Source organism: Colias eurytheme, chromosome 32 (genome assembly GCF_061535395.1).
Source record: "Colias eurytheme isolate Ceu_HAF_F1 chromosome 32, ilColEury1 Martin Lab GWU primary, whole genome shotgun sequence".
NCBI lineage: Eukaryota > Metazoa > Arthropoda > Insecta > Lepidoptera > Pieridae > Colias > Colias eurytheme.
Genome location: NC_143011.1, coordinates 576606 through 603600, shown reverse-complemented (window position 1 = coordinate 603600; position 26995 = coordinate 576606). Strand labels below are relative to the sequence as shown.

The following is a 26995-nucleotide window of genomic DNA, read 5'->3' as shown; positions in this document are numbered from 1 at the left end:
TTTCTAAATTATTTTATCGTTACGTCAATATATTTTTTAGATTAGATTACGTATTTTAAATATCGCTTATTAATTAAAATATATTTTAATTAAGATAAGAAAAAAAAATACAAAACTGTGAAATTGTCTATTCCCACTTTTTTCGTAATGTTTGCATTTCTACTTCCGGTGGGAAATTAAGAATAAAACGCCCCGCGCCCGCGCCAATTCTCTTCCATTAACATTTCGTCTGTTCGCAGGGTAAGTCCATTTACATCTATTTTAATTATTGGTCTCATAATGTACTTGGAGTGAATAATGATTTGAGTTTGATTGTTGTCTTTATACATTTTTCTTATTCTTACTAACAATTAAATATATTAATATAGGTAATTATAAAATATAAAAAGACTTCATTTCAGTTCATGACGATTTATTCTTTTGTTTTTTTTTTCAATGGTTTAATAAAACAAGTGATGTCTGTTATTTAATGCTTTGTTTTTTTAAATATTCATTTATCGTTTTTAGTAACTTCGAGATTCTACGTGACTTCGTGCCTCAACATGTTCCAAGCATCATCTAGCAACAATGGCGGCAACGCAGCGGCGCCGGCAATGGCGTGCATCGCTACCGGTAAGCTTTATTCAATTTATTAGGTTTAAAGTCAATTAATATACCTACTTATATTTTCATAAGGCTCTGTTAGGTAGGTAATCAATCACTTTTATCTTTTTTTTGTGCAAATTGAAATGTTCTGAATAAGTTGATACCTACTTTTAATAAAAAAGATTTTTTTTATAAAATTGATATCTAATGTTTAACATCTTAATACCTACGTAATTACCGTTGTTGTCATGTGTGTCTATGTACCTTATAGGTTACAGAATAAAGTCATTTTCTTTAACATAAAATAGAATAGAAGATAATATTTTAAATATAATAATATGTATAAATGTAGTAGGTAATAAGTCGGTAATATATTTTTTTCCTAATTTGTTGTACTAAATCGTAGTATTTGTTGTGGTACTAAGTTGTACTAAATCGAAATGCGCGGGAATCGCGAATAAACGCGCGCGCCGAGCGGGCGCGCCACGCGCCGCGGGCGGCGTCGCACAGTGGTTCCAAATTCAAGTTTCATGGACCTAGGATTCAATATCGGTCTATCGCGCTGATTTTTTTTTTTCAAGACAGATAATTGAACACCGATCAACTTTTTCTTATGGTAAAAATCCCCTAGGCGTATAGTTTTTGAGAAAAAAAATTGTTGAGTTTTTTTTGTATGGAGAAAAATCTTTATTATTTTTTTTCTCGCGTTGCTTTAAATTACGAATGCTTAGATTCATATATTAAGTAAGTCCGGATGATATAGTATCCAGAAAAAAATAAAATATCTGCATCGACTTGCAGCCCCGCGCAGGAATGATCGATAAAAATTTCAATTTTCCTATGCTCTTTTCTCTTGTATTACCTGCGTTTTGTTGCTCAATACTTGCTTATTCGTACTCCATACATGACATTAATGAATATTGAGAACATTTCAGCCCACTAAATACGTTAAGTCATATTTTTATATCTTAAAAATTTTCAAAAACAGGCAATTATAAAATAAGTCACAGTACAACGTAACCCGTGCCTAGAAACCAATTAGGTAACGACAACAACCTATCTGGAATGCGGTGTTAGTCCCAGTTAGTTCCGAGTATATAAACAACCTCGTTAGTGCCCAATCGTTAACGAGGTCCAAGTACATAAACAACCTCGTTAGCTTTAACGAGGTTGTTTATGTACTCGGTCGCATTTAATCCTGCATGCCCTTAGTACCTGAGTACTCTTAATTTATATAAATAAGCCGCACATTAAACTGAGCTCCATTATATTTCCGACATTTACGAATACTATACAATGGCTGGCTTGAGTACTAATTTGGATATGTTCCTGATTATGAGGAAATTTGGTGATTTGAAGAATTTCAACCATTTGTTTGAAATTATCATCTCAAAAATCCCATATGAACTGTCTGAAGAAGTCAGTAAACACAAAGATTTTTCTCGTAGTTATACACATTATAACGAAAAAATGGTCTAAGTCAAGCCGATCTCTGAAGACGTTTCTGACTCGGGAAAACAATAAAAGGTGGTTGGAATCTGACATCCAGTGGCCTACTTGTGATTCGGTGGACTTAAATGTTTTGTTTGGTGATTGTGCGGATGTAGATGCAGAAACTCAGACCAACTTTTCTTCTTTTATAGTTGAATCAGTTCCATCAACGTCCACTGCTGAAGCAAGTACATCCACTGAAAAGATATCTAGAGTTCCATTCCAAGATTTGAGCAATAAACAAAAAAAAAACGACGATCCGACTCTACTATGAGTGAAAAAAATGAAGAGGAACTTTTTTATTGCTTTTCTGAAAAGTTAAAAGCTCACGGCAAAGCAGCTTTTGCGAAAATTTTAGAGCATTTGGAAAAATACCCTGATACTACCAAGTGTATCAGAATTTTTGTTAATTAAAAAGAAGCAAGACATTCCTGAAGACAAATCCTTGGCTGTTTTAACATCTCTTAATCTTTCCAAGTATATAAACAACCTCGTTAAAGCTAACGAGGTTGTTTATGTACTTGTACATCGTTAACGATTGGGCACTAACGAGGTTGTTTATATACTCGGAACTAACTGGGACTAACACCGCATTCCAGATAGGTTGTTGTCGTTACCTAATTGGTTTCTAGGCACGGGTTACGTTGTACTGTGACTTATTTTATAATTGCCTGTTTTTGAAAATTTTTAAGATATAAAAATATAACTTAACGTATTTAGTGGGCTGAAATGTTCTCAATATTCATTAATGTCATGTAAGGAGTACGAATAAGCAAGTATTGAGCAACAAAACGCAGGTAATACAAGAGAAAAGAGCATTGGAAAATTGAAATTTTTATCGATCATTCCTGCGCGGGGCTGCAAGTCGATGCAGATATTTTATTTTTTTCTGGATACTATAGCATCCGGACTTACTTAATATATAAATCTAAGCATTCGTAATTTAAAGCAACGCGAGAAAAAAAATAATAAAGATTTTTCTCCATACAAAAAAAACTCAACAATTTTTTTTCTCAAAAACTATACGCCTAGGGGATTTTTACCATAAGAAAAAGTTGATCGGTGTTCAATTATCTGCCTTGAAAAAAAAAATCAGCGCGATAGACCGATATTGAATCCTAGGTCCATGAAACTTGAATTTGGATCCACTGTGCGTCGTCGCCATTTTGTGTGATAGATATATTTATTATAAAAATAAATTAGATATTAGGTAATTCATTTAAAATTGTAAATATTCTTAAAATATAGTAAAAATATTAATTATTATAAATCATGAAATTGTCTCTGATCATTCAAACATATGTTAGGTATATCAATGTTCTGTATTTTAACGTATGTTATAAGGATACATACCTACCTATTTTCTTTTCAATGAAAGCTTTCTGCCAGTGAGTAGTTAAAATTGGTCCAGACGCTTTGAAAATTTGTATGTAATTGAACGTAGGTATATTATATATGTATTTTATTTTATATTTATTTATTTTTAACTTATCTGTGGGTATAGATAAAGTATTGATATTTTCGGTTTAATTTCAATTAATTATTCACATTCTTCACATTATGTAGCGAAGTTAATTTACACTATTATATTAGAAAAAAAAAAAACTAGCGACCCAGGCTTCGCACGGGTGCAATGGCGGCCGGCCGGTACCGCCGCAAACGCTATGTCCCGCAATTTTTAAATCTGTAATATTTTCGAAAATATTCACTTAAATCATACGGTGTAAAGGGCCATATAGATCTATATTAAATGAACAATGTATTCAAGGTATTTAATTGGTTAAGGATTAATGCTGTATTAGTTAAAATCGCTTCGAAAATTAACCATTATTTGTCGTAAAAAGTAAATGACAGAAAAAAGTTATTGTGGGTTATCCATAAGAGTTAGACATATACATATTATATATAACCATCACGGACTTTTCTATAGACCTTTTCAATGTTTACAATACTTAGTAATTAGTATACTATTTTGATAAAACTCGTAGGGTTCAGCCTGCGTTTGCAATGTAAGCGGAAAAAATGCGTTTGAAAAAATTATTTGTGACATCATATTAGAAACCTCAAAAATAACAGTACTTCTCCACTATTTTAATGGATGTTATAATACATATAAACCTTCCTCTTGAATCACTCTTATCATCTACCTATTAAAAAAAACCGCATCAAAATCCGTTGCGTAGTTTCAAAGATTTAAGCATACAAAGGGACATAAGGAAATAGGGACAGAGAAAGCGACTTTGTTTTATACTATGTAGTGATAGTGATGTAGGTAGGTACTTACTTTCAACATTAAAGTGAGATTTATAAACCAGGTTTTAGAATTACATAGGAGACGGAAGGACGACTAAGTTGTATCATATACCTACTAGAGTCTAGAATTTTACTTGATAGGTAATGAGATTAATTTTGATTTGATATTACAAATATATAAGTTATATGTATACCTACATGATTAATTAATAATTGCCAATAACAGTATGTAAACTATTTCCATAAAATAATAACATTCCATCATATTACGTAAGTACGTAGTTTTGATAGGATTAAAATTAACATGATAAATAATTCTAGATATGTTTGATTATACGAGAATAATATTATACTGAAACATAGATCGTTGCGAATATTTTTTATATAGATTGCGGGGTAAGGTAGAATGACGCCACATTTTCTATTCGTATTTCGTAGCGAGCTTAGTATTTTTTTAGAGTAGTTTCGACTCCTTTTTCATCTTGGATCTCATTCTGAACCCATCTCTAATCGACTTAATATTTTTGTGTTACGAAATTTTAGAAATGAAGTAGTGATTTCACTAGGGATACTTTCTTTAACATATTTCATACGGATTTGTATTTTATAATTATAGGTACAATGCATTATTCTTTGTTTGGAACATTTCAATTTGCTTAACAAATTATAAATAAATTGTGCGGCATTATATAAATATTATGTTACTTCTGACCTGATAAAGTATCATTTTATTTGTATTATTACTTTAATCGATCAAATTATTATTAAAGGGTCAACGCATCAAGCCGATTCCCGGTTTAAGGGTAACAACGCACAATGTGTCGCGATGGCAACATGCGCGGCTGTTTATTCCTCTATTCTAAATAGAGCCGTATTTTCTCAGGAAAATATAGACACTATTTTAGACTTCGGTGATATGTTATATATTCAAATAAGACCACTTGGGGTTGCGCACAATCATCCTCATTTATACCCAGAAGAATTGCCTTCTGATATACGTGTAGGGACCTATTTGGCTAAAATTAAACCAATGGCAGACAACGATAGTTGGATCGACAACGGGCTGTTTCCCACATGTGACAGCGACATAGCCACTTACACTTTACAATTAAAATTAATCCTGCAAAATAAAATATTTAACACTTCACACAATGACTCCACACATAGCTACCTCTTCACCGGCGCTAATAATACAATATCGTTTTGGAGGTCAAATAATAAATACTTTATCTTTAATAGCCATAAAGTAGACGCAAATAATAAATACGTCCATAACTCGCATTCTGTAGGAGCCGCTCGTCTTTTTCAATGCAACAATTTAGATACTCTTGCAAAATTTTTGTTTTGGAATCCGTCGTTTGGTAGTCAATATCAAATTCATAAAATTATTTTAAATCAGTTTCATAGTGTAGATCTTATTAATCAATTAGTTAGTGTAGACGACCAATTAGTTAATATTGACGACCCTAAATTATCTAATTTAAAACCGATAGTTTTAGTTAATAAAGGTATACCCCCAAAATATGACCCTAAATTAAATTCCTTAAAACCAAAAGTTTTACTTAAAAATATTCGCGACCCTAAATTAACAACACTCACACCCGTTGTCTGCATCACAAAATTACCCGACGTTAGTAATGTAGGTAGGAAACGCGGTAGACCGGCTAAATATAATAAATCTAAAGCACACAAACAAAACAATATAAACGTAGATTCGGATAGTTCATCAGTAAGTTCAGTAGAAGTAGGACGTAAAAGGGGACGACCAGGTAGGCGATCTATAGACGCAGATTCTCATCTAAAAGCGGTCACAAAATATAATAAGAAACATCCTGAGATCCATAGGCAGGCCAGTCAAAAGTTTAGTCAAAGTAATCCAGAAGTTAATAGGCGAGCCGTTCAAAAATATAGTCAGAGTAATCCAGAAGTTAATAGGCAAGCCGTTCAAAAGTATCGTCAAAGTAACCCAGAGGTTAATAGGCAAGCCGTTCAAAAGTATAATCAAAGTAATCCAGAAGTGAATAGACAAGCCGTTCAAAAGTATAGTCAGAGTAATCCAGAGGTTAATAGGCAAGCAGTAGATAGGTACAATCAAGTAAATCGAAATCTGGACGTGGAATTACGGGATTCCAACAATTTAATAGGTACAAAGAGTGGCGACGGCTTAACTGTCGTCAAATTGTATAGTTTTAAGAATATTTCATTGTTAGATAGGGAGGCGTTTTTATGTAGGCACTGTAATGCTAGATTGTTCTTTGAGGAAAAGAATCGTATCAAGTGGTGCTGTGGGGCTGGCGCTTATAACGTTCAAAATTTCCCGCCTTTAAATGAACCATTTTATAGCTTTCCAACTTTTTTGAATAAACCTAGGGCTTATAATAATTTATTTGCTTTTAGTGCGTTAGGTGTTTCACACGGATTTCAACATCCAACAACGGGGGTATCATTTTTAAAAATTCAAGGGAGGGTTTATCACAGAGTTTTCGATCTTGCGTACTCAGAAACTACTAACCCGGCTGGACTTTACATCTATGATAACAGTGAGCGAGAGAGCCTCGCTACAAATTTAAATTTAGATTTAACTGTCATTCGATCGATTACAAATTTCTTGCATAATCACAACCCTTATATAGAGTGCTTCAAGCGGCTGAGCCAAGAACCATCCGACCACGCACACCTCATTTTTGAGCACACCACACGACGCACACATGGTAACATTCTCGGTGATATGCCGTTGGGCAACGAGATTGCTGCCATTATAAGCAATGAGCAGGAGCGCTACATACCGCGCGCCATTGCAATCTGGAAAATTGGTGACAAAAAGCCTCACACAGTAGATATAATGCACCCCTTATATGAAACTTTTCAATATCCATTATTGTATCCGCACGGTAACCCTGGATGGTTTCCTAACAAAACGGACAATAATGGAGCAAAACTAACCCAAAACAAATATGTTAGATGTCTCCTTCTGAGCGAATCCCGTTTCAACGATTTTAATCGTTTGTCCGAAGAGTGGTTAGTTGATATGCAATGTAGGATTTTAGAAGAAAGACTTCGTTACCTGTACAACATCCAAAAAGGTAACACGGATAATGCTCTCCGTTCCGCTCCATTAAGAGAAGTAGAGTCAGTTTTACAGCAGATCAGTGTAGATGAGACTATTCGAGGGGAGGGTGGGGTTGTGCCTGGTAGAGTTTATTTGCCAAGTAGTTACACGGGGGGGCCTAGATATATGAAGCAAAAGTATATGGATGCTATGGCAGTAGTTAACAGATTAGGATTGCCATCTTTTCTTTTAACTTTAACTTGCAATCCCAAATGGCCTGAAATACAAAATTCAACAACAGGTCATCATAATACGCCTTCAATTTGTGCTAGAGTTTTTAACATTAAATTACAACAACTTTTGAGGGATCTTCGCACAGGGGTTTGGTTTGGTAAAATTGTTTATATTTTATATGTAATAGAGTTCCAAAAACGGGGATTACCACACGCTCATATCTGTTTTGCAGTCGAGGGTGGTGGCCCCGTTCACGGTACTGATGTGGATAAATTTATTAGAGCAGATATTCCTGACGCTTCAGAAGTTGATGGAAAATTAAGAAAAGCTGTTTTAGATTACATGGTACATGGTCCATGCGGTCCGCCGCATAGGACAGATTTAAAATGTTGGGATAGTGAAAAAAAAAAATGTACAAGCTATTTCCCAAAACCAGAGACAGAGGTCACATATTGTAATGATAAAGGGTTTATTAACTTAAAGCGTAATAGTAAGAATACAGCCACCATTAAATACAGAGGGAGGGATGTAGAAATTAGTGATTTGTGGATAGTACCATACAACGCTGCACTTCTTCTTAGATATGATTGCCATTTAAATTTAGAATCAGTGTCCACTCGAACAGTCATTAAATATCTCTTTAAATATATGACTAAAGGTCCAGACGAGGCTCGAGTCGCCATTGTTCCGGAAGAACTAAAAAATAACGAAATAGAACAGTACGTCACAAAACGATACATCGGTTCTGGTGAGGCTGCTTGGAGAGTTTTTGAGTTTGACGTTACGGGACGTGAGCCCACTGTAAAGATGTTAGATGTTCATTTAGAAAATCATCAGTCTATTTTTTTTAAGGCGGGAAATGAATCGCGTGCTGTTCAAAATTCAAATTCGGATCTCATCACGTATTTTAATCGTCCCCTCGGTGAAGAATTCGATAGTTTAACATATTTAGATTTTTACGAGAGGTATATCGTTCATTCCAGCCGCCCCTCAACAAAAAATACAACCATTTATAATATGACCAACGGCAAATTTTTGACCAAAAGACAGAGGGGAGAAATAGTGACGCGTTTATTTTGGGTCGCGCCCAACAGAGGTGAACAATTTTATTTAAGATTACTGTTAGCTTTACACCCCTGCCGTAGTTACAGGGATCTTTATAACTTGGGTGGTCCAAATTGTAACACATTCCAGGAGGCCGCTAAAGCCGTTGGTATCGCCAACGATGAAGCCGAATACGAGATAGCTATGCAGGAAGCTTCATGTTTTTTGACCGGACCACGCCTGCGTAACTTTTTCGTATTATTGGCTGTTAACGGGGTAGCAGTAGCGACACTGTGGGAAAAATTTAAAAATGAGCTAGCTGAAGATATACTTAACCGCGTAAATAACGATCCGGATAGAGCGTACACCCAGGCCTTGGTTCAAATTGACCGTCTATTGCGAAAACATGGTTCGTGTTTGTTAGAGCAAGGTTTGCCTGACGCGCACGATGACACCACCGAACTAGGTCGTGAGAAGGCTCTACACGATGCAGACGGGTTACGCGAATTTGTGGATGTTTGGACGCCCAAGCTGTCTCATGACCAGCGGCAAGTGTTCGAATATGTGCAAAATTTGCTCACTGATCACGGTTTTCGCAATAGTAACGAAAGTGCTATTTATATAGACGGTCCGGCAGGCACTGGTAAAACGTTGCTATTAAATACGATAGCAGCGTACGTGAGGGGCGTACTCAACGGTGTAGTTTTATGCACAGCGAGTTCAGGTATTGCCGCGCAGAACTATGACGGCGGTATGACTGCGCACAGTATGTTTAAGTATCCGTTAAGCGCTATTGACGATTTAGGCTATTGGTATGTAACAAACGGAACCCAGAGAGCTGAACTCATACTACACTCCGATTTAATTATTTACGACGAAGCGCCGATGGTACACAAGTACCTCATTCATTTGTTAGATAGGTCTTTGCAAGACTTGACAAAGTCTAATAAAAGTTTTGGGGGAAAGGTTATCATTTTTGCTGGAGATTTTCGTCAGATTCCACCCGTAGTTACCAACGCCAAGTGTCATTCAGATATATTTAATGCGTCAGTAAAATCATCGCCCTTATGGCAGAGTTTAAAGACGTTTTCACTAACTACACCTCAGAGGTGTAGTGAAGACAGTGTTTTTTCCGATTTTTTGCTTCAAATAGGTTCAAATAATTTGCCTTTACATTCGGTAAAGGTCGGTAGATCTTGTCAAAATTTAATAGACCTTTCACTTTTATCATTTACTACTGATTTAAATGAGTTAATTAATTTTGTTTTTTCGGATTTCCTTTTAGAAAACGAGCCAGAAGTTTGTATAGGTAGGGCCATTCTTTCCACTCACAATTCAAATATTAGAGAAATAAATAGGACTGTATTAGACCGTTTGCCAGGCGACCTTTTACATTTCTATTCAGTAGATAAAACGGCTACGGATGACACTGACGAATTGTATTTAGGCGTAGACGTGTTGAATAGTATGCACCCTAAAGGTATACCAGAACACGATCTCACTTTAAAAGTAGGATGTATTTGTATAATAATTCGTAACCTTAGTTTTTCAGATCATTTAGTTAATGGTACAAAAGTTATAATCGTAGCGACTTCACCTCGATTAATAACAGTTCGCAAACCGGGAATAGCCGAATTGTTTTTTATACCGCGAATCATGTTTAAAGCCCCCATTGATCATAATAGTCCAATAGAAATGTGTCGATTGCAATTTCCCCTTCAGGTGTGTTATGCAATGACCATTCATAAGAGTCAAGGTCAAACTATTAATAGGGTCGGCATAGATTTAAGATCGGACGTATTTAGTCACGGACAGTTGTACGTGGCATTAGGTCGCGTACGGGATAGGAACGATTTAATGCTTCTTGTACATAGGGAAAAATTAATTAACGGTAAACCTTACGTAAATAACGTCGTCATTCCACAGTTACTTTAGGGATTTCCCACCATGCATTACACTATTCACTTTGCTTGGTAGATTGACGAGTTACACTTGCAAGCATTACACACTCGGCTTCCTGGAATGAAATTGTTCACCTCCGTTCTATATCAGAAATCAATTATTAAAATCAAATCATGTTGCCAACGTTTACATTGTGCGTATTTTTTTATGAACTCTTATCATCACGACGCTAACATTAAAAAACGAATTGATTCTACGTTAAAGTTGAAACACTGTGTAACAAATTATTTGTATTAAAGTAAAATGCGAGAGCGAATGTATAAGTTTGTTATTGGTTTTAAGGTTGTATGCGCATTGTCGAGTATTTATATGTCAGTGGCGGTGACAGTAATTTATAAAATTGACTGAACTTTTCTTATATATAATAATGTTATAATGGATATGTAAAGTCATAGCAGCTGCTTGGTTCATAGGAATTTAAATGGATTTGAATGGACCTTATCGGCTCGGTGACAGGTGGAAATGCGTGTCGAGAGTCCTCTGCAAGGCGGTAGGTCGTGAGTTCCGGAGCTGGCGGCCGGCCGTGGGAGGCGCAGGAGCGACTCTGTCGCAGAGGTGAGTGCGGTGCCCTAAGTCGCTTTGCATTGGCGCTGCGTCGCGCCTGCAGTGATGGCGGTGACTAGATGTAGACAGTGTCGAAACAATAGAATATTACGATTGATAATGCGGGGCGTTTCTCTCAAGTTGTATGTATTAATATTTATTATATTACATCTCATATAATATGTCATAATTGTGCTAACCTAACCAAAATATTTGCGTATTTGAAAAAAAATGGACAGATCACGGATACACAAAATAAAAACAATTTTATGTTCCTATAAATAATTGTTATTTATTCTAAGTATCAAATTTGATAAATGTTGAGTGAATGTTATCACTATCATGTAAACAAAATTTAAATGCATATGATTATTAATATTATTTTATTAATATACCGAGAAATATTCACAAAACGAAAGATGTCGTTTACTTTAAAAGTCAAAGCAGTATCATGAAAGGTCGGGAACCTTCAGATGCTGGGAAATGTTACCCAGGCATTTTTTTTTCCTTTTCATATAAATCGCATTTTACTTTTCCAAAAAGCTGGTACATCTCAGTAAAATGAGCATTCTTTCGATTTCTTTTGCTGCAAAGATTTCGTAGTGGGATTATGTTGTAGGCAATAAAAAGACAAAAAAAGCAAAACAGAATATTGTTCATTGACTATTAAATAAAAATAATCATACTTTTACATTTAAGTTGTGCTTTAAATTCAGTGATTTAACTTTATTTATGGTTATTTCCGAGATACCAAATTAGGCTTATTTTTCCGAAATTAACCGAATAGAAATAATATTTATTAACTATCAAATTATGTGGTAATATAAAATGTGCTAACCCTAAGCTTCTTTTGATGCTGAGCAATGTTGTAAAATATAGATCGCTACATTATTAGGTAATTTTGCCCATCATTGTAACTTTTGTTTAAAACAACCTTCAGTGGTAGTTATAATATTTCAAACGTTATTTAATGACATATTATGAGTAAAAGAAACCTGTGTTTTCGCCATCATGCACAAACTATCAACTTGAATTTTCACCATTTTTTTTTTCCCGCGAAATGACACATGATATTCAATGAGTTACAACAAGTTGCTGATTTAAATTAGCGACACACACAATAGGCAGTGTTGACAGACAAATTAACCAACTATTTTACACCAAATACTTTGAATGTTGCCAAAGTATGAAGGTATTTTAACAATTTAAAAATTTGCATGAAGTGTTCTTCAAAGCAAAGCTGATGACCCATTGTACGCCAATCATCACATTTTCAGTACCCAATCACTTTATTAATTTATCTATGAATATTTTATTCGTATTATTATTTATCAAAATACAAACTCGATGCCATAAAGCATTGGTAGCACATCTCGTCTCTCTTTGCTTGAAGTGTTCTTCAAAGCAAAGCTGATGACCCATTGTACGCCAATCATCACATTTTCAGTACCCAACCACTATATTAATTTACCTATGAATATTTTTTTAGTATTAATTTATTATTTATCAAAATAAAACTCGATGCCATAAAGCATTGGTAGCACATCTCGTCTCTCTTTGCTTGAAGTGTTCTTCAAAGCAAAGCTGATGACCCATTGTACGCCAATCATCACATTTTCAGTACCCAACCACTATATTAATTTACCTATGAATATTTTTTTAGTATTAATTTATTATTTATCAAAATACAAACTCGATACCATAAAGCATTGGTATCACATCTCGTCTCTCTTTGCTTGAAGTGTTCTTCAAAGCAAAGCTGATGACCCATTGTACGCCAATCATCACATTTTCAGTACCCAACCACTATATTAATTTACCTATGAATATTTTTTTATAGTATTAATTTATTATTTATCAAAATACAAACTCGATACCATTAAGCATTGGTAGCACATCTTGTCTCTCTTTGCTTGAAGTGTTCTTCAAAGCAAAGCTGATGACCCATTGTACGCCAATCATCACATTTTCAGTACCCAACCACTATATTAATTTACCTATGAATATTTTTTTAGTATTAATTTATTATTTATCAAAATACACTCGATACCATAAAGCATTGGTAGCACATCTTGTCTCTCTTTGCTTGAAGTGTTCTTCAAAGCAAAGCTGATGACCCATTGTACGCCAATCATCACATTTTCAGTACCCAATCACTTTATTAATTTATCTATGAATATTTTATTCGTATTATTATTTATCAAAATACAAACTCGATGCCATAAAGCATTGGTAGCACATCTCGTCTCTCTTTGCTTGAAGTGTTCTTCAAAGCAAAGCTGATGACCCATTGTACGCCAATCATCACATTTTCAGTACCCAACCACTATATTAATTTACCTATGAATATTTTTTTAGTATTAATTTATTATTTATCAAAATACACTCGATACCATAAAGCATTGGTAGCACATCTTGTCTCTCTTTGCTTGAAGTGTTCTTCAAAGCAAAGCTGATGACCCATTGTACGCCAATCATCACATTTTCAGTACCCAATCACTTTATTAATTTATCTATGAATATTTTATTCGTATTATTATTTATCAAAATACAAACTCGATGCCATAAAGCATTGGTAGCACATCTCGTCTCTCTTTGCTTGAAGTGTTCTTCAAAGCAAAGCTGATGACCCATTGTACGCCAATCATCACATTTTCAGTACCCAACCACTATATTAATTTACCTATGAATATTTTTTTAGTATTAATTTATTATTTATCAAAATACACTCGATACCATAAAGCATTGGTTGCACATCTTGTCTCTCTTTGCTTGAAGTGTTGTTCAAAGCAAAGCTGATGACCCCCTGTACGCCAATCATCACATTTTCAGTACCCAACCACTATATTAATTTATCTATGAATATTTTATTAGTATTAATTTATTATTTATCTACTGAATGAACTATATACTGAAGCCCTATGCTTCTTGAGGAGATAAAGGAACAATCATCAACATTATTTTATTATAAGTATCGAAATATAAACTCAGCACCATAAAACATAAGAGGTACATCTTGTCTCCTCTTTTCTATTCAAAGCAAAGCTTATGATTGGGTATAATAATATACAACATTTTCAGTACTTAAATTGTAAATTATACCCGAATCCTCATAAATTGAAACTTTGATTACAGATTATATATTATAATAATCACACCTGCGCAAAGCATGCATATGCATTTACGAGTATTTTATGTAAAAAATATTGTAACAAGAATATGGTTATTCATCACATCGAATAAATTCAAGCGTTGTTTACTAACGTAAATAATATAAAGGGTGGAATTTTTACTTCTTAGATTATTTCGTATGCCTTTAATTTTCATAAATTAAAATGTATTTTTAATTATTCTATTTAAAACGGCAAATTGTTTAATAGCTACCAAAAAAATATCAGAAAAAAGAAATATACAAAAAAAAACAAAAACAAAAAAAAAAATATCAGAAAAAAAGAAATATACAAAAAAAGACAAAAAAAAAACACTAAAAAGAACAAAAAAAAAAATAACAAAAAAAAAATAATAATGATAGAACATCAAGAATATATTTGCCGCATCAACGAAACAAGAAACAAATACTGGAATTACATACGTTATCTAATTAAAATAGCCATTTTACTATTATAATAAACAGTCATAGCCATTTTACTATTATAGAAAGCAATGAAAACATTGGTCAGACGCAATAGCCAAACAAACATGAGTGACATGATGACTTTTTCTCACTCCAAAAATGTCTCGAAGCTGACAAAAGAAATTTTCTGTTCACCAAAGGAAACGTCGTAAGTGGACAAAATCCTTGATAAAAGCCAAAGAAAATTGACTATCACAGTGAAAGTTCACGGTAAATATAATATATGTAATTAAAAAAAATGGCATTATGATCCAGTTGCCGTCGTATGTGAGGTCACAAAGTTTTGGAACTAAACTGAAGTGCAAATTATAACCGAACGAACATGAAACTAAAATCCTAATATTAACGACATCAAATACAACACTGAAGGCTATGCTTTTATGATTGATTTGTATGATAATATTTTCTGAAACGACATCCAAACAAGAACATGAATTCTATCCGGTTGCTGATCGCACTCGCTGGGCTTCCCAAAAGGGTCTCACCCGGTGGGGTTGATCGCACGGATCCTGCAAGCGAGTGGAGTTAATGAATTTTAATTTACCTACATAAAAATACTTGACTGTATTCAGTATTGAAGTATGGTGGAATAGTTCGATATATATGTGAATAGCGTTTATTTAGTAATTCCAGTATTTTGAATCACCTCAATCAAGCAAGATCAAGATTTATTTTATAATTTATTATAAAAAAATGTATTCGTATAAATTTATTCTTTCATCTCGTTTTAAATGGAACTAAAGTTTAAAACAAATGTTGGTTGTCGATTATTATGTACTTATGAAAAAAAAAAATATTTACATACACGTTACGTTGTCAACAGTTATTTTAAAATAAATTAAAGTTATAATATTGTAATTCGTATTGCAAAAATAAAAACTTTCTTCCTTACTTTTACTCTGCCTTCTCTTCTTCGAGAGAAACTTTATTGAATTAAAGTATCAGGCAACTCTTCTATTTTTTCGCTATACCTTCTTATGTAACTCGCCCTTTTCGTTTCGTGTTATTTAATTACACCACTGTGCCTATTCTTCTTTCTCTTCTTTATATCTTCTCTAAATTCTTCTTAATACGTTATAGTTTATACTATGTGTAATTTAAAAAAAAGTCAACGTTAACCTGTAATATTAAGAACTCATTGTATATAAAGTACATACTATCATTATGTAAAATACATTTTATCTTAATGTACCTAATGTTGGAATACAGCTGGTCGACTGGTTATTTATTTTGTAAATTGAAACATTTCATTGCTTGCTTGCTTAAAATAATTAAAGTGACTATGTAGTAAGTACGGTTATCGTACAAACTCCAAACCTATCGAGAACTGAAGAATTGTTATACTAACTAAGTACAATCAATTGCTTTTTTCACATGCATATAATATATCTATAAAATATAATTTTAGTTTTTATTAGATACATAAGTAGAACATTTATGTTTACGTATCACCTATAAGTTTTTGTTATTTACAATATTTTATTAAGACAATGTAAAATGTATGAAATACTCTAAGAGTTGAAAACATCTTTTGTTAGTATGATAACCATATTCTTGAATATTTTCCAACGCAAAAAAAAAACTACATTATCAAAAACAATTAATCAATATCATAATTACTTCGAAAATGCATAGTGTCTTATTGTGATTTTTTTACCAAGGATATCTTTGCCCGAAGATCAATTCATAAGTCAATTTTTAAATTGCAAAAATACCTTCATACTTTGGCAACATTCAAAGTATTTGGTGTAAAATAGTTGGTTAATTTGTCTGTCAACACTGCCTATTGTGTGTGTCGCTAATTTAAATCAGCGACTTGTTGTAACTCATTGAATATCATGTGTCATTTCGCGGGAAAAAAAAATGGTGAAAATTCAAGTTGATAGTTTGTGCATGATGGCGAAAACACAGGCTTCTTTTACTCATAATATGTCATTAAATAACGTTTGAAATATTATAACTACCACTGAAGGTTGTTTTAAACAAAAGTTACAATGATGGGCAAAATTACCTAATAATGTAGCGATCTATATTTTACAACATTGCTCAGCATCAAAAGAAGCTTAGGGTTAGCACATTTTATATTACCACATAATTTGATAGTTAATAAATATTATTTCTATTCGGTTAATTTCGGAAAAATAAGCCTAATTTGGTATCTCGGAAATAACCATAAATAAAGTTAAATCACTGAATTTAAAGCACAACTTAAATGTAAAAGTATGATTATTTTTATTTAATAGTCAATGAACAATATTCTGTTTTGCTTTTTTTGTCTTTTTATTGCCTACAACATAATCCCACTACGAAATCTTTGCAGCAAAAGAAATCGAAAGAATGCTCATTTTACTGAGATGTACCAGCTTTTTGGAAAAGTAAAATGCGATTTATATGAAAAAGAGAAAAAAAAATGCCTGGGTAACATTTCCCAGCATCTGAAGGTTCCCGACCTTTCATGATACTGCTTTGACTTTTAAAGTAAACGACATCTTTCGTTTTGTGAATATTTCACGGTATATTAATAAAATAATATTAATAAACATGTCCATTTAAATTTTGTTTACATGATAGTGATAACATTCACTCAACAATTACGTTTTACATCTCACTACTACAACATATTGGCTGCATCATATCGATCGCTTGGCTTCATCCTATGGTGCTCCAAAGAATTCAAGGATCCTAAAACAGCGCTTGTACTTTACAACAACTTCGTTCGTAGTCGTCTGGAGTATTGTTGTACAGTCTGGAACCCATCTTATCAAACGCATATAATTCGGATCGAGCGTTTACAAAAATTACTGGTCCGTTGTCTAGCATTCAGAACTGGAATTGGTAAAACCTGCACAAGTTATCTGGACAGACTCAATAACTTCAAGATGTTGAGCTTAAAATCTCGACGTACAATGTTAGATATATTTTTGTTATATAAAATAATTAATAATTGTATTGATTCTTCTGAATTATTGGGCAGAATATGTATTAATGTCCCCGCCAGGATCCCTCGATATCCCTGCGCTATACTCAGAACTCCTCCATTTCGAACAAACTTATGAAAGCATTCCCCAATAGTTAGACTTACCCATGAGTACAACGTTGTTGCAGCAAAGTCGCGTGAAATTGATATATTTCACAATTCACTTGCGGTATTCAAGCGTATTCTTAATAAACATTTCAATGAAACATGTCGATAAGCACCATACTATTTACAAATAATAGTAGTCAGCATTAGTTTTTTAATTAGTAATTAGTAATATTAGTAAAAACGATATTATTGCAAATTTGTTTTGGATCTACTTTGGTAAATTATTATTTGTTTGTTTGTATTTCCTGCATCAGAAATTGTATTTCATTTTTTCATTAAACTAACATGATATTGTTATCCGTTTAAATATACGATTGTTGTAATTTCCTATAAGTAAAGAAACATATATTGTTATTATACGATAAGCTATTTTAGTATTAACTATTAAGAGTTTATAAATTATGTTTTCTTTGTTGGAAATTCTTAATAAAAATAAAAAAATAAAAACATTTATCAAATTTGATACTTAAAATAAATAACAATTATTTATAGGAACATAAAATTGTTTTTATTTTGTGTATCCGTGATCTGTCCATTTTTTTTTTTCAAATACGCAAATATTTTGGTTAGGTTAGCACAATTATGACATATTATAATATGAGATGTAATATAAATATTAATACATATAACTTGAGAGAAACGCCCCGCATTATCAATCGTAATATTCTATTGTTTCGACACTGTCTACATCTAGCCACCGCCATCACTGCAGGCGCGCCGCAGCGCCAATGCAAAGCGACTTAGGGCACCGCACTCACCTCTGCGACAGAGCCGCTCCTGCGCCCGCCGCGGCGCGCGCCGGCCCGGCCACGTCTCGCCGCCGAGCGAGGCCGCTCGCGCGCAGCTCCGCCCGACACCGACCCGGTACCGTCCGCGGATCCATTCCTTCCGTTGGACTAAAAGCGCCCGCTATCGTCTTTCATGATCCATCGTTATTCTATATTCGAAGGGCTATCATTTCATTTTTATAAATTGCATCACGTCCGACGTATATTTACAGTACAACGCGCTACATCATTACTTCTAATATCGTACTTTTACATTCGCTGAGCGCATTTTACAGTAATATTTAAATATTTTGTCTCGCTATGCTTCAATTTTCTATGTAGATCAATCAATTTTGTTTTTTAACATAAACTTACATGCACAACACAAACTATATTTTTGTGTACATAAAATCAATTAAGTTTAGTTTATAGGTATATAGACTAGAGTAAACTAGAGTAAATTAATTTAGATCGTGTAAATTATTGATGTAGAATGTAGATATTTTATTCATACATTTTATTTACGTGTATACCTAAGTATGTATTTTTGATAGAATCATGGTTATATTTATTTAATTTTATTTTATTACACGCATAACGCTTTACTTAAACACGTGTCAATCATATACACACTTTACAATTTTTATTTCTTTTATAGTTAAGTATAATAGTAGTAATTAGTGTATATCGAGTATTTAGACGGTAGTTAGAAAGAAAGAAAGAAAGAAAGAAAGAAACATTTATTTGACTCCACAATATAAAATTTAAATTAATAATAAAAACACAGGTAACAAGCAGTTTCAAACAAATAAAACTGTTAAATAAACGATAAACAAGTAAACAATTAAAATAACAATAGGTAAAAAATTAACAATCTTATTAATACAATAAAATAAAAAAAAAAAAATAAAATAAAATGAGGTGAAGTAAGTGGAGCCAAACCAGGTAGCCACTCAGTATATGTTGCGACACAGTTGCAACACTGATTTTCAGTGGCCCCTCTCTGTAGTGATTGGAGCGGCAGTACGTTCGCAAATATATATTTTAATTAGAACATGTAAATAAAAAACACACGATATACATATACACATAAATAAAATTCACATTTTTCAACAATAACAATACACAATAAAGTAATTAATATCCAGATAAAATGATAATATACCTACATAATATAAAATACGCTAAGACCTAATGAGAAATACGCAACTAAGGTTGGATTTTGAACTCCTGTAACAGGTATTTTTTATATTTAATTTTAAAAGAGTTTAATGTGTTGGAGTTTAATATAGGTGGTGGAAGATTGTTCCAACACTTAGTTGCGGAGTATTTGAAACTTCCCCTGAAGGCAATTGTGAAACTCCTCGGCATGGCAAGTTTACGAAATGAGGAACGGGTGTCATAGGCGCTGCCCTCCCCCATCCAGGTTAGTTTATCGTATAGATATTTCGGGGCTTTCGTTATGACCACTCCAAAAAGGAGTGACGCGAGGTGCAACCGCCTACGATATTCCATTTTAAGACACCTAGCCTCTACCAGGTACGGAGTAATATGGGTCCTGGGAGGAATATCCCAACAAAAACGCGCACACGCGTTTTGAACACGCTGTATCGCATTCTTGCTACGGCATAATAACCTGGGACCATACATAACGTCGGCATAGTTGAACTTGGAGAGTACCAGACTCTCACAGAGTCGGATTCGTACATCGACGTTTAGGTGTTGTCGAATGCGATACAGGAGCTTAAGTCGATAAAAACAATTAGCTATAGTTGTATTCACATATTTTTCGAAACGTAGGTTTTCATCGAAGATCACTCCTAAATTTCGAGCCTCATTTACGCGTTCTATAGAATTATTTTCAATGAAAATAATTGGGTTCTCACACTCAATCCTACGGACCATATTAGGAGTGCCTAAAATCATATATTTTGTTTTATCCTTATTAAGCACCAGTGAGTTCTCGCGAGACCAAGCTGATATACGATCTAGATCGCTGTTAAGTTTTGCGGTTGATGCAGCTGTCTGTGAGGGATCAAATGAAATATATAATTGAATGTCATCAGCATAGGCATGGTACTTACAGTGCTGTATACAATCAAAGATATCGGCACTGTAGAGAATAAACAACAATGGACCGAGTATAGATCCCTGAGGTACACCCCTGGTTACTGGTGTACACTGAGAAAATGAAACTGATCCGTCCTCCTTGTTCACGGCAACCGTTTGGCACCGTTTACCACTGAGGTAGCTACTGAACCACGCCACCGACTGCGAACTGAAACCATAAAATGTTAGCTTGGATAACAGCAATGGCACATTGAGAGTATCGAAAGCACGTGAGTAATCTAGCAACACCAACAACGTACCCTTGCCACTATCGTGCGCGCTCAAAATATTGTCCAGCACGTCAGTCAACGCCGTAGCCGTACTTCGGTTCTTACGAAAACCGGATTGTAATTCAGGCAATATATTATTACCCTCAAGATACGCCATCAATTGCTTATGCACAACTTTTTCAAGCACCTTTGACAGGCAGGGCAGAATGCTAATCGGGCGGAGGTCTTTATCAGCTAAAGGATTTTCTTTTTTGGGGATAGGTTTTACAAGTGCATGTTGCCATAATGCTGGAAAGGTGCTGGATGATATAGAACTGTTAACAATGTCCGTTAGCACCGTTAAGGTCATAGACGTTGTCAGATGGAACATGTCTAGTGATATATCATCAACACCAATGGCTTGTGATTTTAACTCTTGTAAAGCTTTTAAAACAGTGTCCTGAGACACTGGCTTTAGATTAAACGATGCGTCACTATGACGATGATGTTGATATCTCGTAAGTGTTTGGGGGAGAACATGATCGTGTCCAGGTATGTCAAGAAAATGAGCACTTAATTTGTTTGGGTCGCGGAGATGCGTTGGAAGGATAAGATCTGACCTCTGTTTGACATTAACCTGAGCCTTTATATGTTTCCATAACACTTGCGAGTTTTTAATATTAGCATTGATGAAAGTGTCAAAGTATACCGTTTTTTCGCGAAAGATAGCCGAGTTTACATACTTTTTTAGATCAGTGTAAAACTCTTTATGACAAGACTTTTTAGATCGTCGAAAAGCATCTTGAGCCACATCCCGGCGCCTCATCATCATTTTTATATTGTAGGTCAACCAAGGAGGATATTTGTGTTTTATATAGATAGTCTTTTTGGGTGCATGGAGATCAAAAACATATGAAATAAGAGCAGTTAGAGCGGTCACTTTGTCATTGACATCATTCAAACCAGAAATAAACTCCCAATCTAAGGACCGTAGTGTTTTGTTGAAATCCTCCAAGTGAATATCCTTAATTGGCCTTGATGAGATCCACTTTGGTGTTGGCTTATCAATTTTGAAGTCAAAAGTGCATGAAACAAATGCGTGACCACTAAGGTCCTTGATGTAGTCTATTTCAGTATTCAATACAGTGGCATTAGTACACACCAAATCAAGTAACGTCTCACTCGTATTCGTAAAATGCGTAGGATTAGAGATAATCTGCTTTAAGTTGGTAGCAATTAAGAAATCATTTAATTTTTGGTAATTAATGTGATTTACATCTAAAAAATTTACATTGAAATCTCCGAGTAGAATAATATTATCACTCCATATGAATGAACCCACAGATTCCATTAAAGCTGCCAAAAATAGATCTATCGACATCCATGGCGGTCGATATGCCGTGCCGATGACAACTGTTACACGACGCACCACTACCTTAACCCACATCTGCTCAACCTCATAATTACTAGGGTGAGACAATGTACGTGCATTAATGCCATTCCTAATATAATATCCTACACCTCCACCGCGGGAACGCACACTCGAAGGGCGTGGTACATGCCGGAGACTATACCCGGGGACACGAGGTGCACGACCGCTTTCTCCTTCCCGGAGCCAAGTCTCGTTAATGGCCAGCAGGTCCACACCGTGTCGGTCCATCGCGACTAGAAACTCATCATGCCGAGTACCAAGGGATCCAGGATTTAGCAAACCAATTTTAAGTTTATTTTTAAGACCAAACATCATTTACAATATAATAGCACAAAATACAAATAATATATAGGTAGGAGTAGTTTAAAAAGATAATTTGAATAAGAATTAATATGTTCAGTGGAACGACATGATAAGCTTGAAATATATAATATAATATAATATAATTACATGTAATATAGAATATAGAAAATAATATGAATAAAATACATTTTAATACATTTACATAGCAATAAAATTTGTAAATATTTTGAATTCGTCTACCGCCCAATATATATAACAATACGTGACACAATAACATAATAAAGAATAAAAAAGAAATAACTACTACTTCCACGTAATATCTACAACAATAACCGTGTCTTAAATATTTAACATTAAAGATTGTTATTATTTTGCCTACAACAAATAAGATTCTATTTATAACATACAATAGTAGACAGCACACAACTATTATGAAATGATTGTTGAAGTTATAAAAAACGATGTTGAAAATAGTAATTAATGAGTGAATAAGTTCATGATATTGATTACAGGCTAGCTCTAAACAACTTATTATTACAGTTAGCAACAAATTAATCTTTACCAAAAACACTATCTATATCCCCTATTGATTGTATATAACAAATTCTCGAATTAGAGTCTTTTCTAGCATATATTCGACCACCCCTAGTCCATATAAAACGCCAATCATGTCCCTTTTGTCGTGCTAAATAAAACAGGTTGCGATTCGTACGAGTTAGATGTTCATTTATATAAAACCGGTTTGTTGTTGTGCCTATCCCAGTACCGGCCGTGTCCGCGCCGCGTCGCACGCGCGCCGCGCGTAGAAGCTCGTCTCGCAGATGCCGTCTAGATAAGCGAACGACAATCGCGCGTGGTTTTGAAGTGATGTTAGAACTCTGGATAGTGTTTTGATTACGACGTAGACCAACGCGTTTAGCAGATACTATATCGTGTTCACTCAACTCGACCCCTATTTTTTGTGCAAGCGTAATCACTACATGTATAGGGTTTTCATTACTGGACTCAACTACACCTGTTACTTCCACATCGTTGAGTAGATTTTCCTGCTCGGACTGATTCAAGCGGGCCTCAAGTTTCGCAATGGCATCGCTACTGGCAGCCGAAGTATGCTCACTGGAAGCCTGCGTATCCTGACTTTCCAATCTCAACAGCCTAGCTTCGACATCCCCCAACCTCTTATTAAATTCATGGATAGCAGCTGTAAAATTCGTCATATCCATCCGAAGACCAGATAATTCGGATCGCAGGAGTTTGATCTCATCTACGAGAGACGGTGATTGAAATTGTTCTGGTGAATTTTGTTTATTTTTCGCCTCGTCGCCAACGGGAAGGGATAGGTCGGTGATAACAGGTAGGTCATGTTTGTTCATGCATTCCTTACACATCCATTTGGATATATTTCGAGAACCGGGACTAATATTCATGCATTGTTTGTGATAAATTGCACTGCACTTATTACATTTTGCGCCATCTATTGTCGCGCAGAATTTGCCACAAGCAGTACATTTTTTCGCCATATTACTTGAAATATATTTCGATGAAAGTTATCGCTATTTTTAGATAGATGGCGGTTATTTTCAAGGGAATTTCACAATGCAATTTTTTGAAAATATACTATTGTTGGCTTCAATACAAACAAATTCAATACAAACTCAGTTTATTGATTCTCAGAGTATTCGTACCAGTAGTTAAAAGTAGTGCTGAACAGGTTCAAACGAAATAATAAGCAACGTAAACGTCAAACTCAGCTGCTCAACAGCTGATCACCTTGTTTTAAATTTTTGCTTTTGTCACTGCACATAACACGAAACGAACACTTTTAACTATAATACTTATACTTATGATTGTTTTATCACGTTTGTTACTGTTAAAAAAGACTTCTATATATTTTTATAAAATTAAAGAAATGTTAGAACGACTGTCACTTCAACCGCCACAAACGTCAATCAACGTAACTCCGCCTGTGTTTGAGGGTGAATAGAATAAATTTTATGAGATTATTTTATTCTACCTCATCGCAGCCAGTCCCAAGCCTGGATAAAGGAGGAGGTGGTAGTTTTGCATTAATACAGAAAGTTTCAGATATAATTTGCTCAGTATGATGTGAAACACCTCGCTGCCAGTCAAAAAAATTGAAAACAGTGTTCCTTTTTGCGGATATTTGTCATAGGTTTATATTATCTTTTATAATCTTCTTATTATCTTTCTAAATTTATGATACAACTTATATATTTCATATTTTCCAGATCGCAGAAGACGGACAAACAACACAAAATAATAGGTTTAATATGACAACATTAAATCACAAGTTAAGTATATTATATTTGTTTGGCATAATTCCCTGTTTGTCTAAAAAGGAGCATTAAAAAAACATAATATCTTGATTAAGTTTAGATAACAAAAGTATGGATGCAAAACTCTCAATAAATTTAAAAAAAAGTGTATTAAAACGTTTAAAATTATTGCCAGTGATAAAAAATGAGGATAATCAAATATTTTATAAATGTTTTTTTTTTCAGAAACGCCACAATTGATTCCCAGTAGAAATAGGAAAATATAAAAGACCAGTTTCATCCATAGGAAGAAAGATACTACTTATTTTACCAATAAAAGGACTTGAGGGCAAAATATTTTACATTACATATAAAGTTTTGATGAGAAAAAATATCAAGTTAAGTACATAATATATTTATTGACCTAATTCCTGTTTGTGAAACATTTAAACTGCATAAATGTAATAAATAACACATCATGATTAAATTTACATTTTAATCGACTTCGAAATTGGACTTATTCTCTTTTTCGCGTTGTTACATCATAATTTTTCACTGAGAAAACCGATTTTGAGAATTCTTTTTTTTTATTTGAAAGCTGCCTGCAATGTGGTGGTCCCAATTATTTGATTTAGTTTTGACAAATTGAAGGTTTTCATTAAATGTGGATTTTTTTTTCAGAAATGCCATAAATTACTCTATAACATAAAGACAGTTTCATCAGGAGGAGGAATGACACAACCAATAAAAGGAATAATTGAAGTCAAAATATTGTACATATATAAAACAGGCTTTGTATCAGTACAAAATGGAATCACCAGTTAAGTATGTTAATTATATTTTTGGCCTAATTTTTGTTTATGAAACGATCAAACTACATAAAGTATTGATCAAAAATAGTTTCCTCAATGCAACCTCTGTTACTATTAGAACAAAATATATTTTTTTATAAATTTATACTATTAACTATATTTGTTGTAAAATACATTAAAATCTTTAATTTCTAACTATAAAACTCACGTCACAAACAATAAGTTTTATAATAAACATCGCTGTTAAAAACCAAAGTTGTGACTTTCAAGAATTCATATATATATCTATTCATAAATTGAATTTCAATCTAATCTTTATTATGGACTATTCTTGATTTTTGATTGATACTCATACTCATGCATGTGAAAAAGGATAACAAAAATATGTATTCATATTTTAAACAATTTCAGCCAGACGCGCCAGGTGCTCAAAGCAGCGTCACTAAGAAGAAACACGTGAAAGCACGAAACAGACCACCATCGTGCTCCGTGGCTTTATCCGCATTGTTACGCTCCTATTGGTCTTAGCAAGATGTTATATTATATGTTTAGCCTTTAATATGTTGATCCGACCTGTTTTTATAATATTTATTCAAAATTTTAAGTTTATCCATGCACTACTGTTTACGTCTAGCCCGGGGTAGCATATTTTTTGCTTCGATTATTATTTTGTAAATCGCACCCAAAAAATATTCAAGTGTATTTTCCTACGTTTTTTTTTATGTATAGATTTTATTTAAGTTGTATGAAAAAATGTATTACTGTTACCATTAGTTGAATAATATAGTTATGTTAATAAAACCATTTTAGTTTCAATTATTGTTGTTTTATTCGCAATTCAAAAATAATTATTATTATTGATTTTATGAAACTAAATTTTGATATAATATGTAAATAATCTATGAAGATAGCTGTTTTATTATTGAAATAATTAAAGTTTTGATTAGATAAATTGCCTATCATCTACTACACAAGACAATGTTTAGTACTTGCCATAGAAACACATAGAAATGAACTACTAAAATCATTATTCACATGTTCGATTCAATAAACAGTGTATGAAGAACTTAACAAATTAATCATTGCAAACCGACAGATGGAACTGATATAAATAACTATATTTTTATCTTTTTATAATAAACTTAGGTATAACTTCCTAACACCTAATTCAGTAGGTACATAAATTAAATAAAAACCGGCCAAGTGC

The 26995-nt window shown here is 33.7% G+C and overlaps 1 long non-coding RNA gene across 2 annotated transcripts; it reads left to right on the top strand.

Moving 5' to 3' along the window:
- Window positions 1–224: 224 nt before the first annotated feature.
- On the top strand, window positions 225–26604 carry LOC149895092 (uncharacterized). 2 transcript variants are annotated; one of them, XR_016458523.1, is made up of 4 exons: window positions 225–240; window positions 508–612; window positions 24950–25801; window positions 26200–26604. It is a non-coding gene; the product is annotated as an uncharacterized LOC149895092 (long non-coding RNA). The 2 variants fall into 2 exon arrangements; XR_016458522.1 differs by lacking the exon at window positions 26200–26604 and having other exon boundaries at window positions 24950–26192.
- The last annotated feature ends 391 nt before the right edge of the window (window positions 26605–26995 follow it).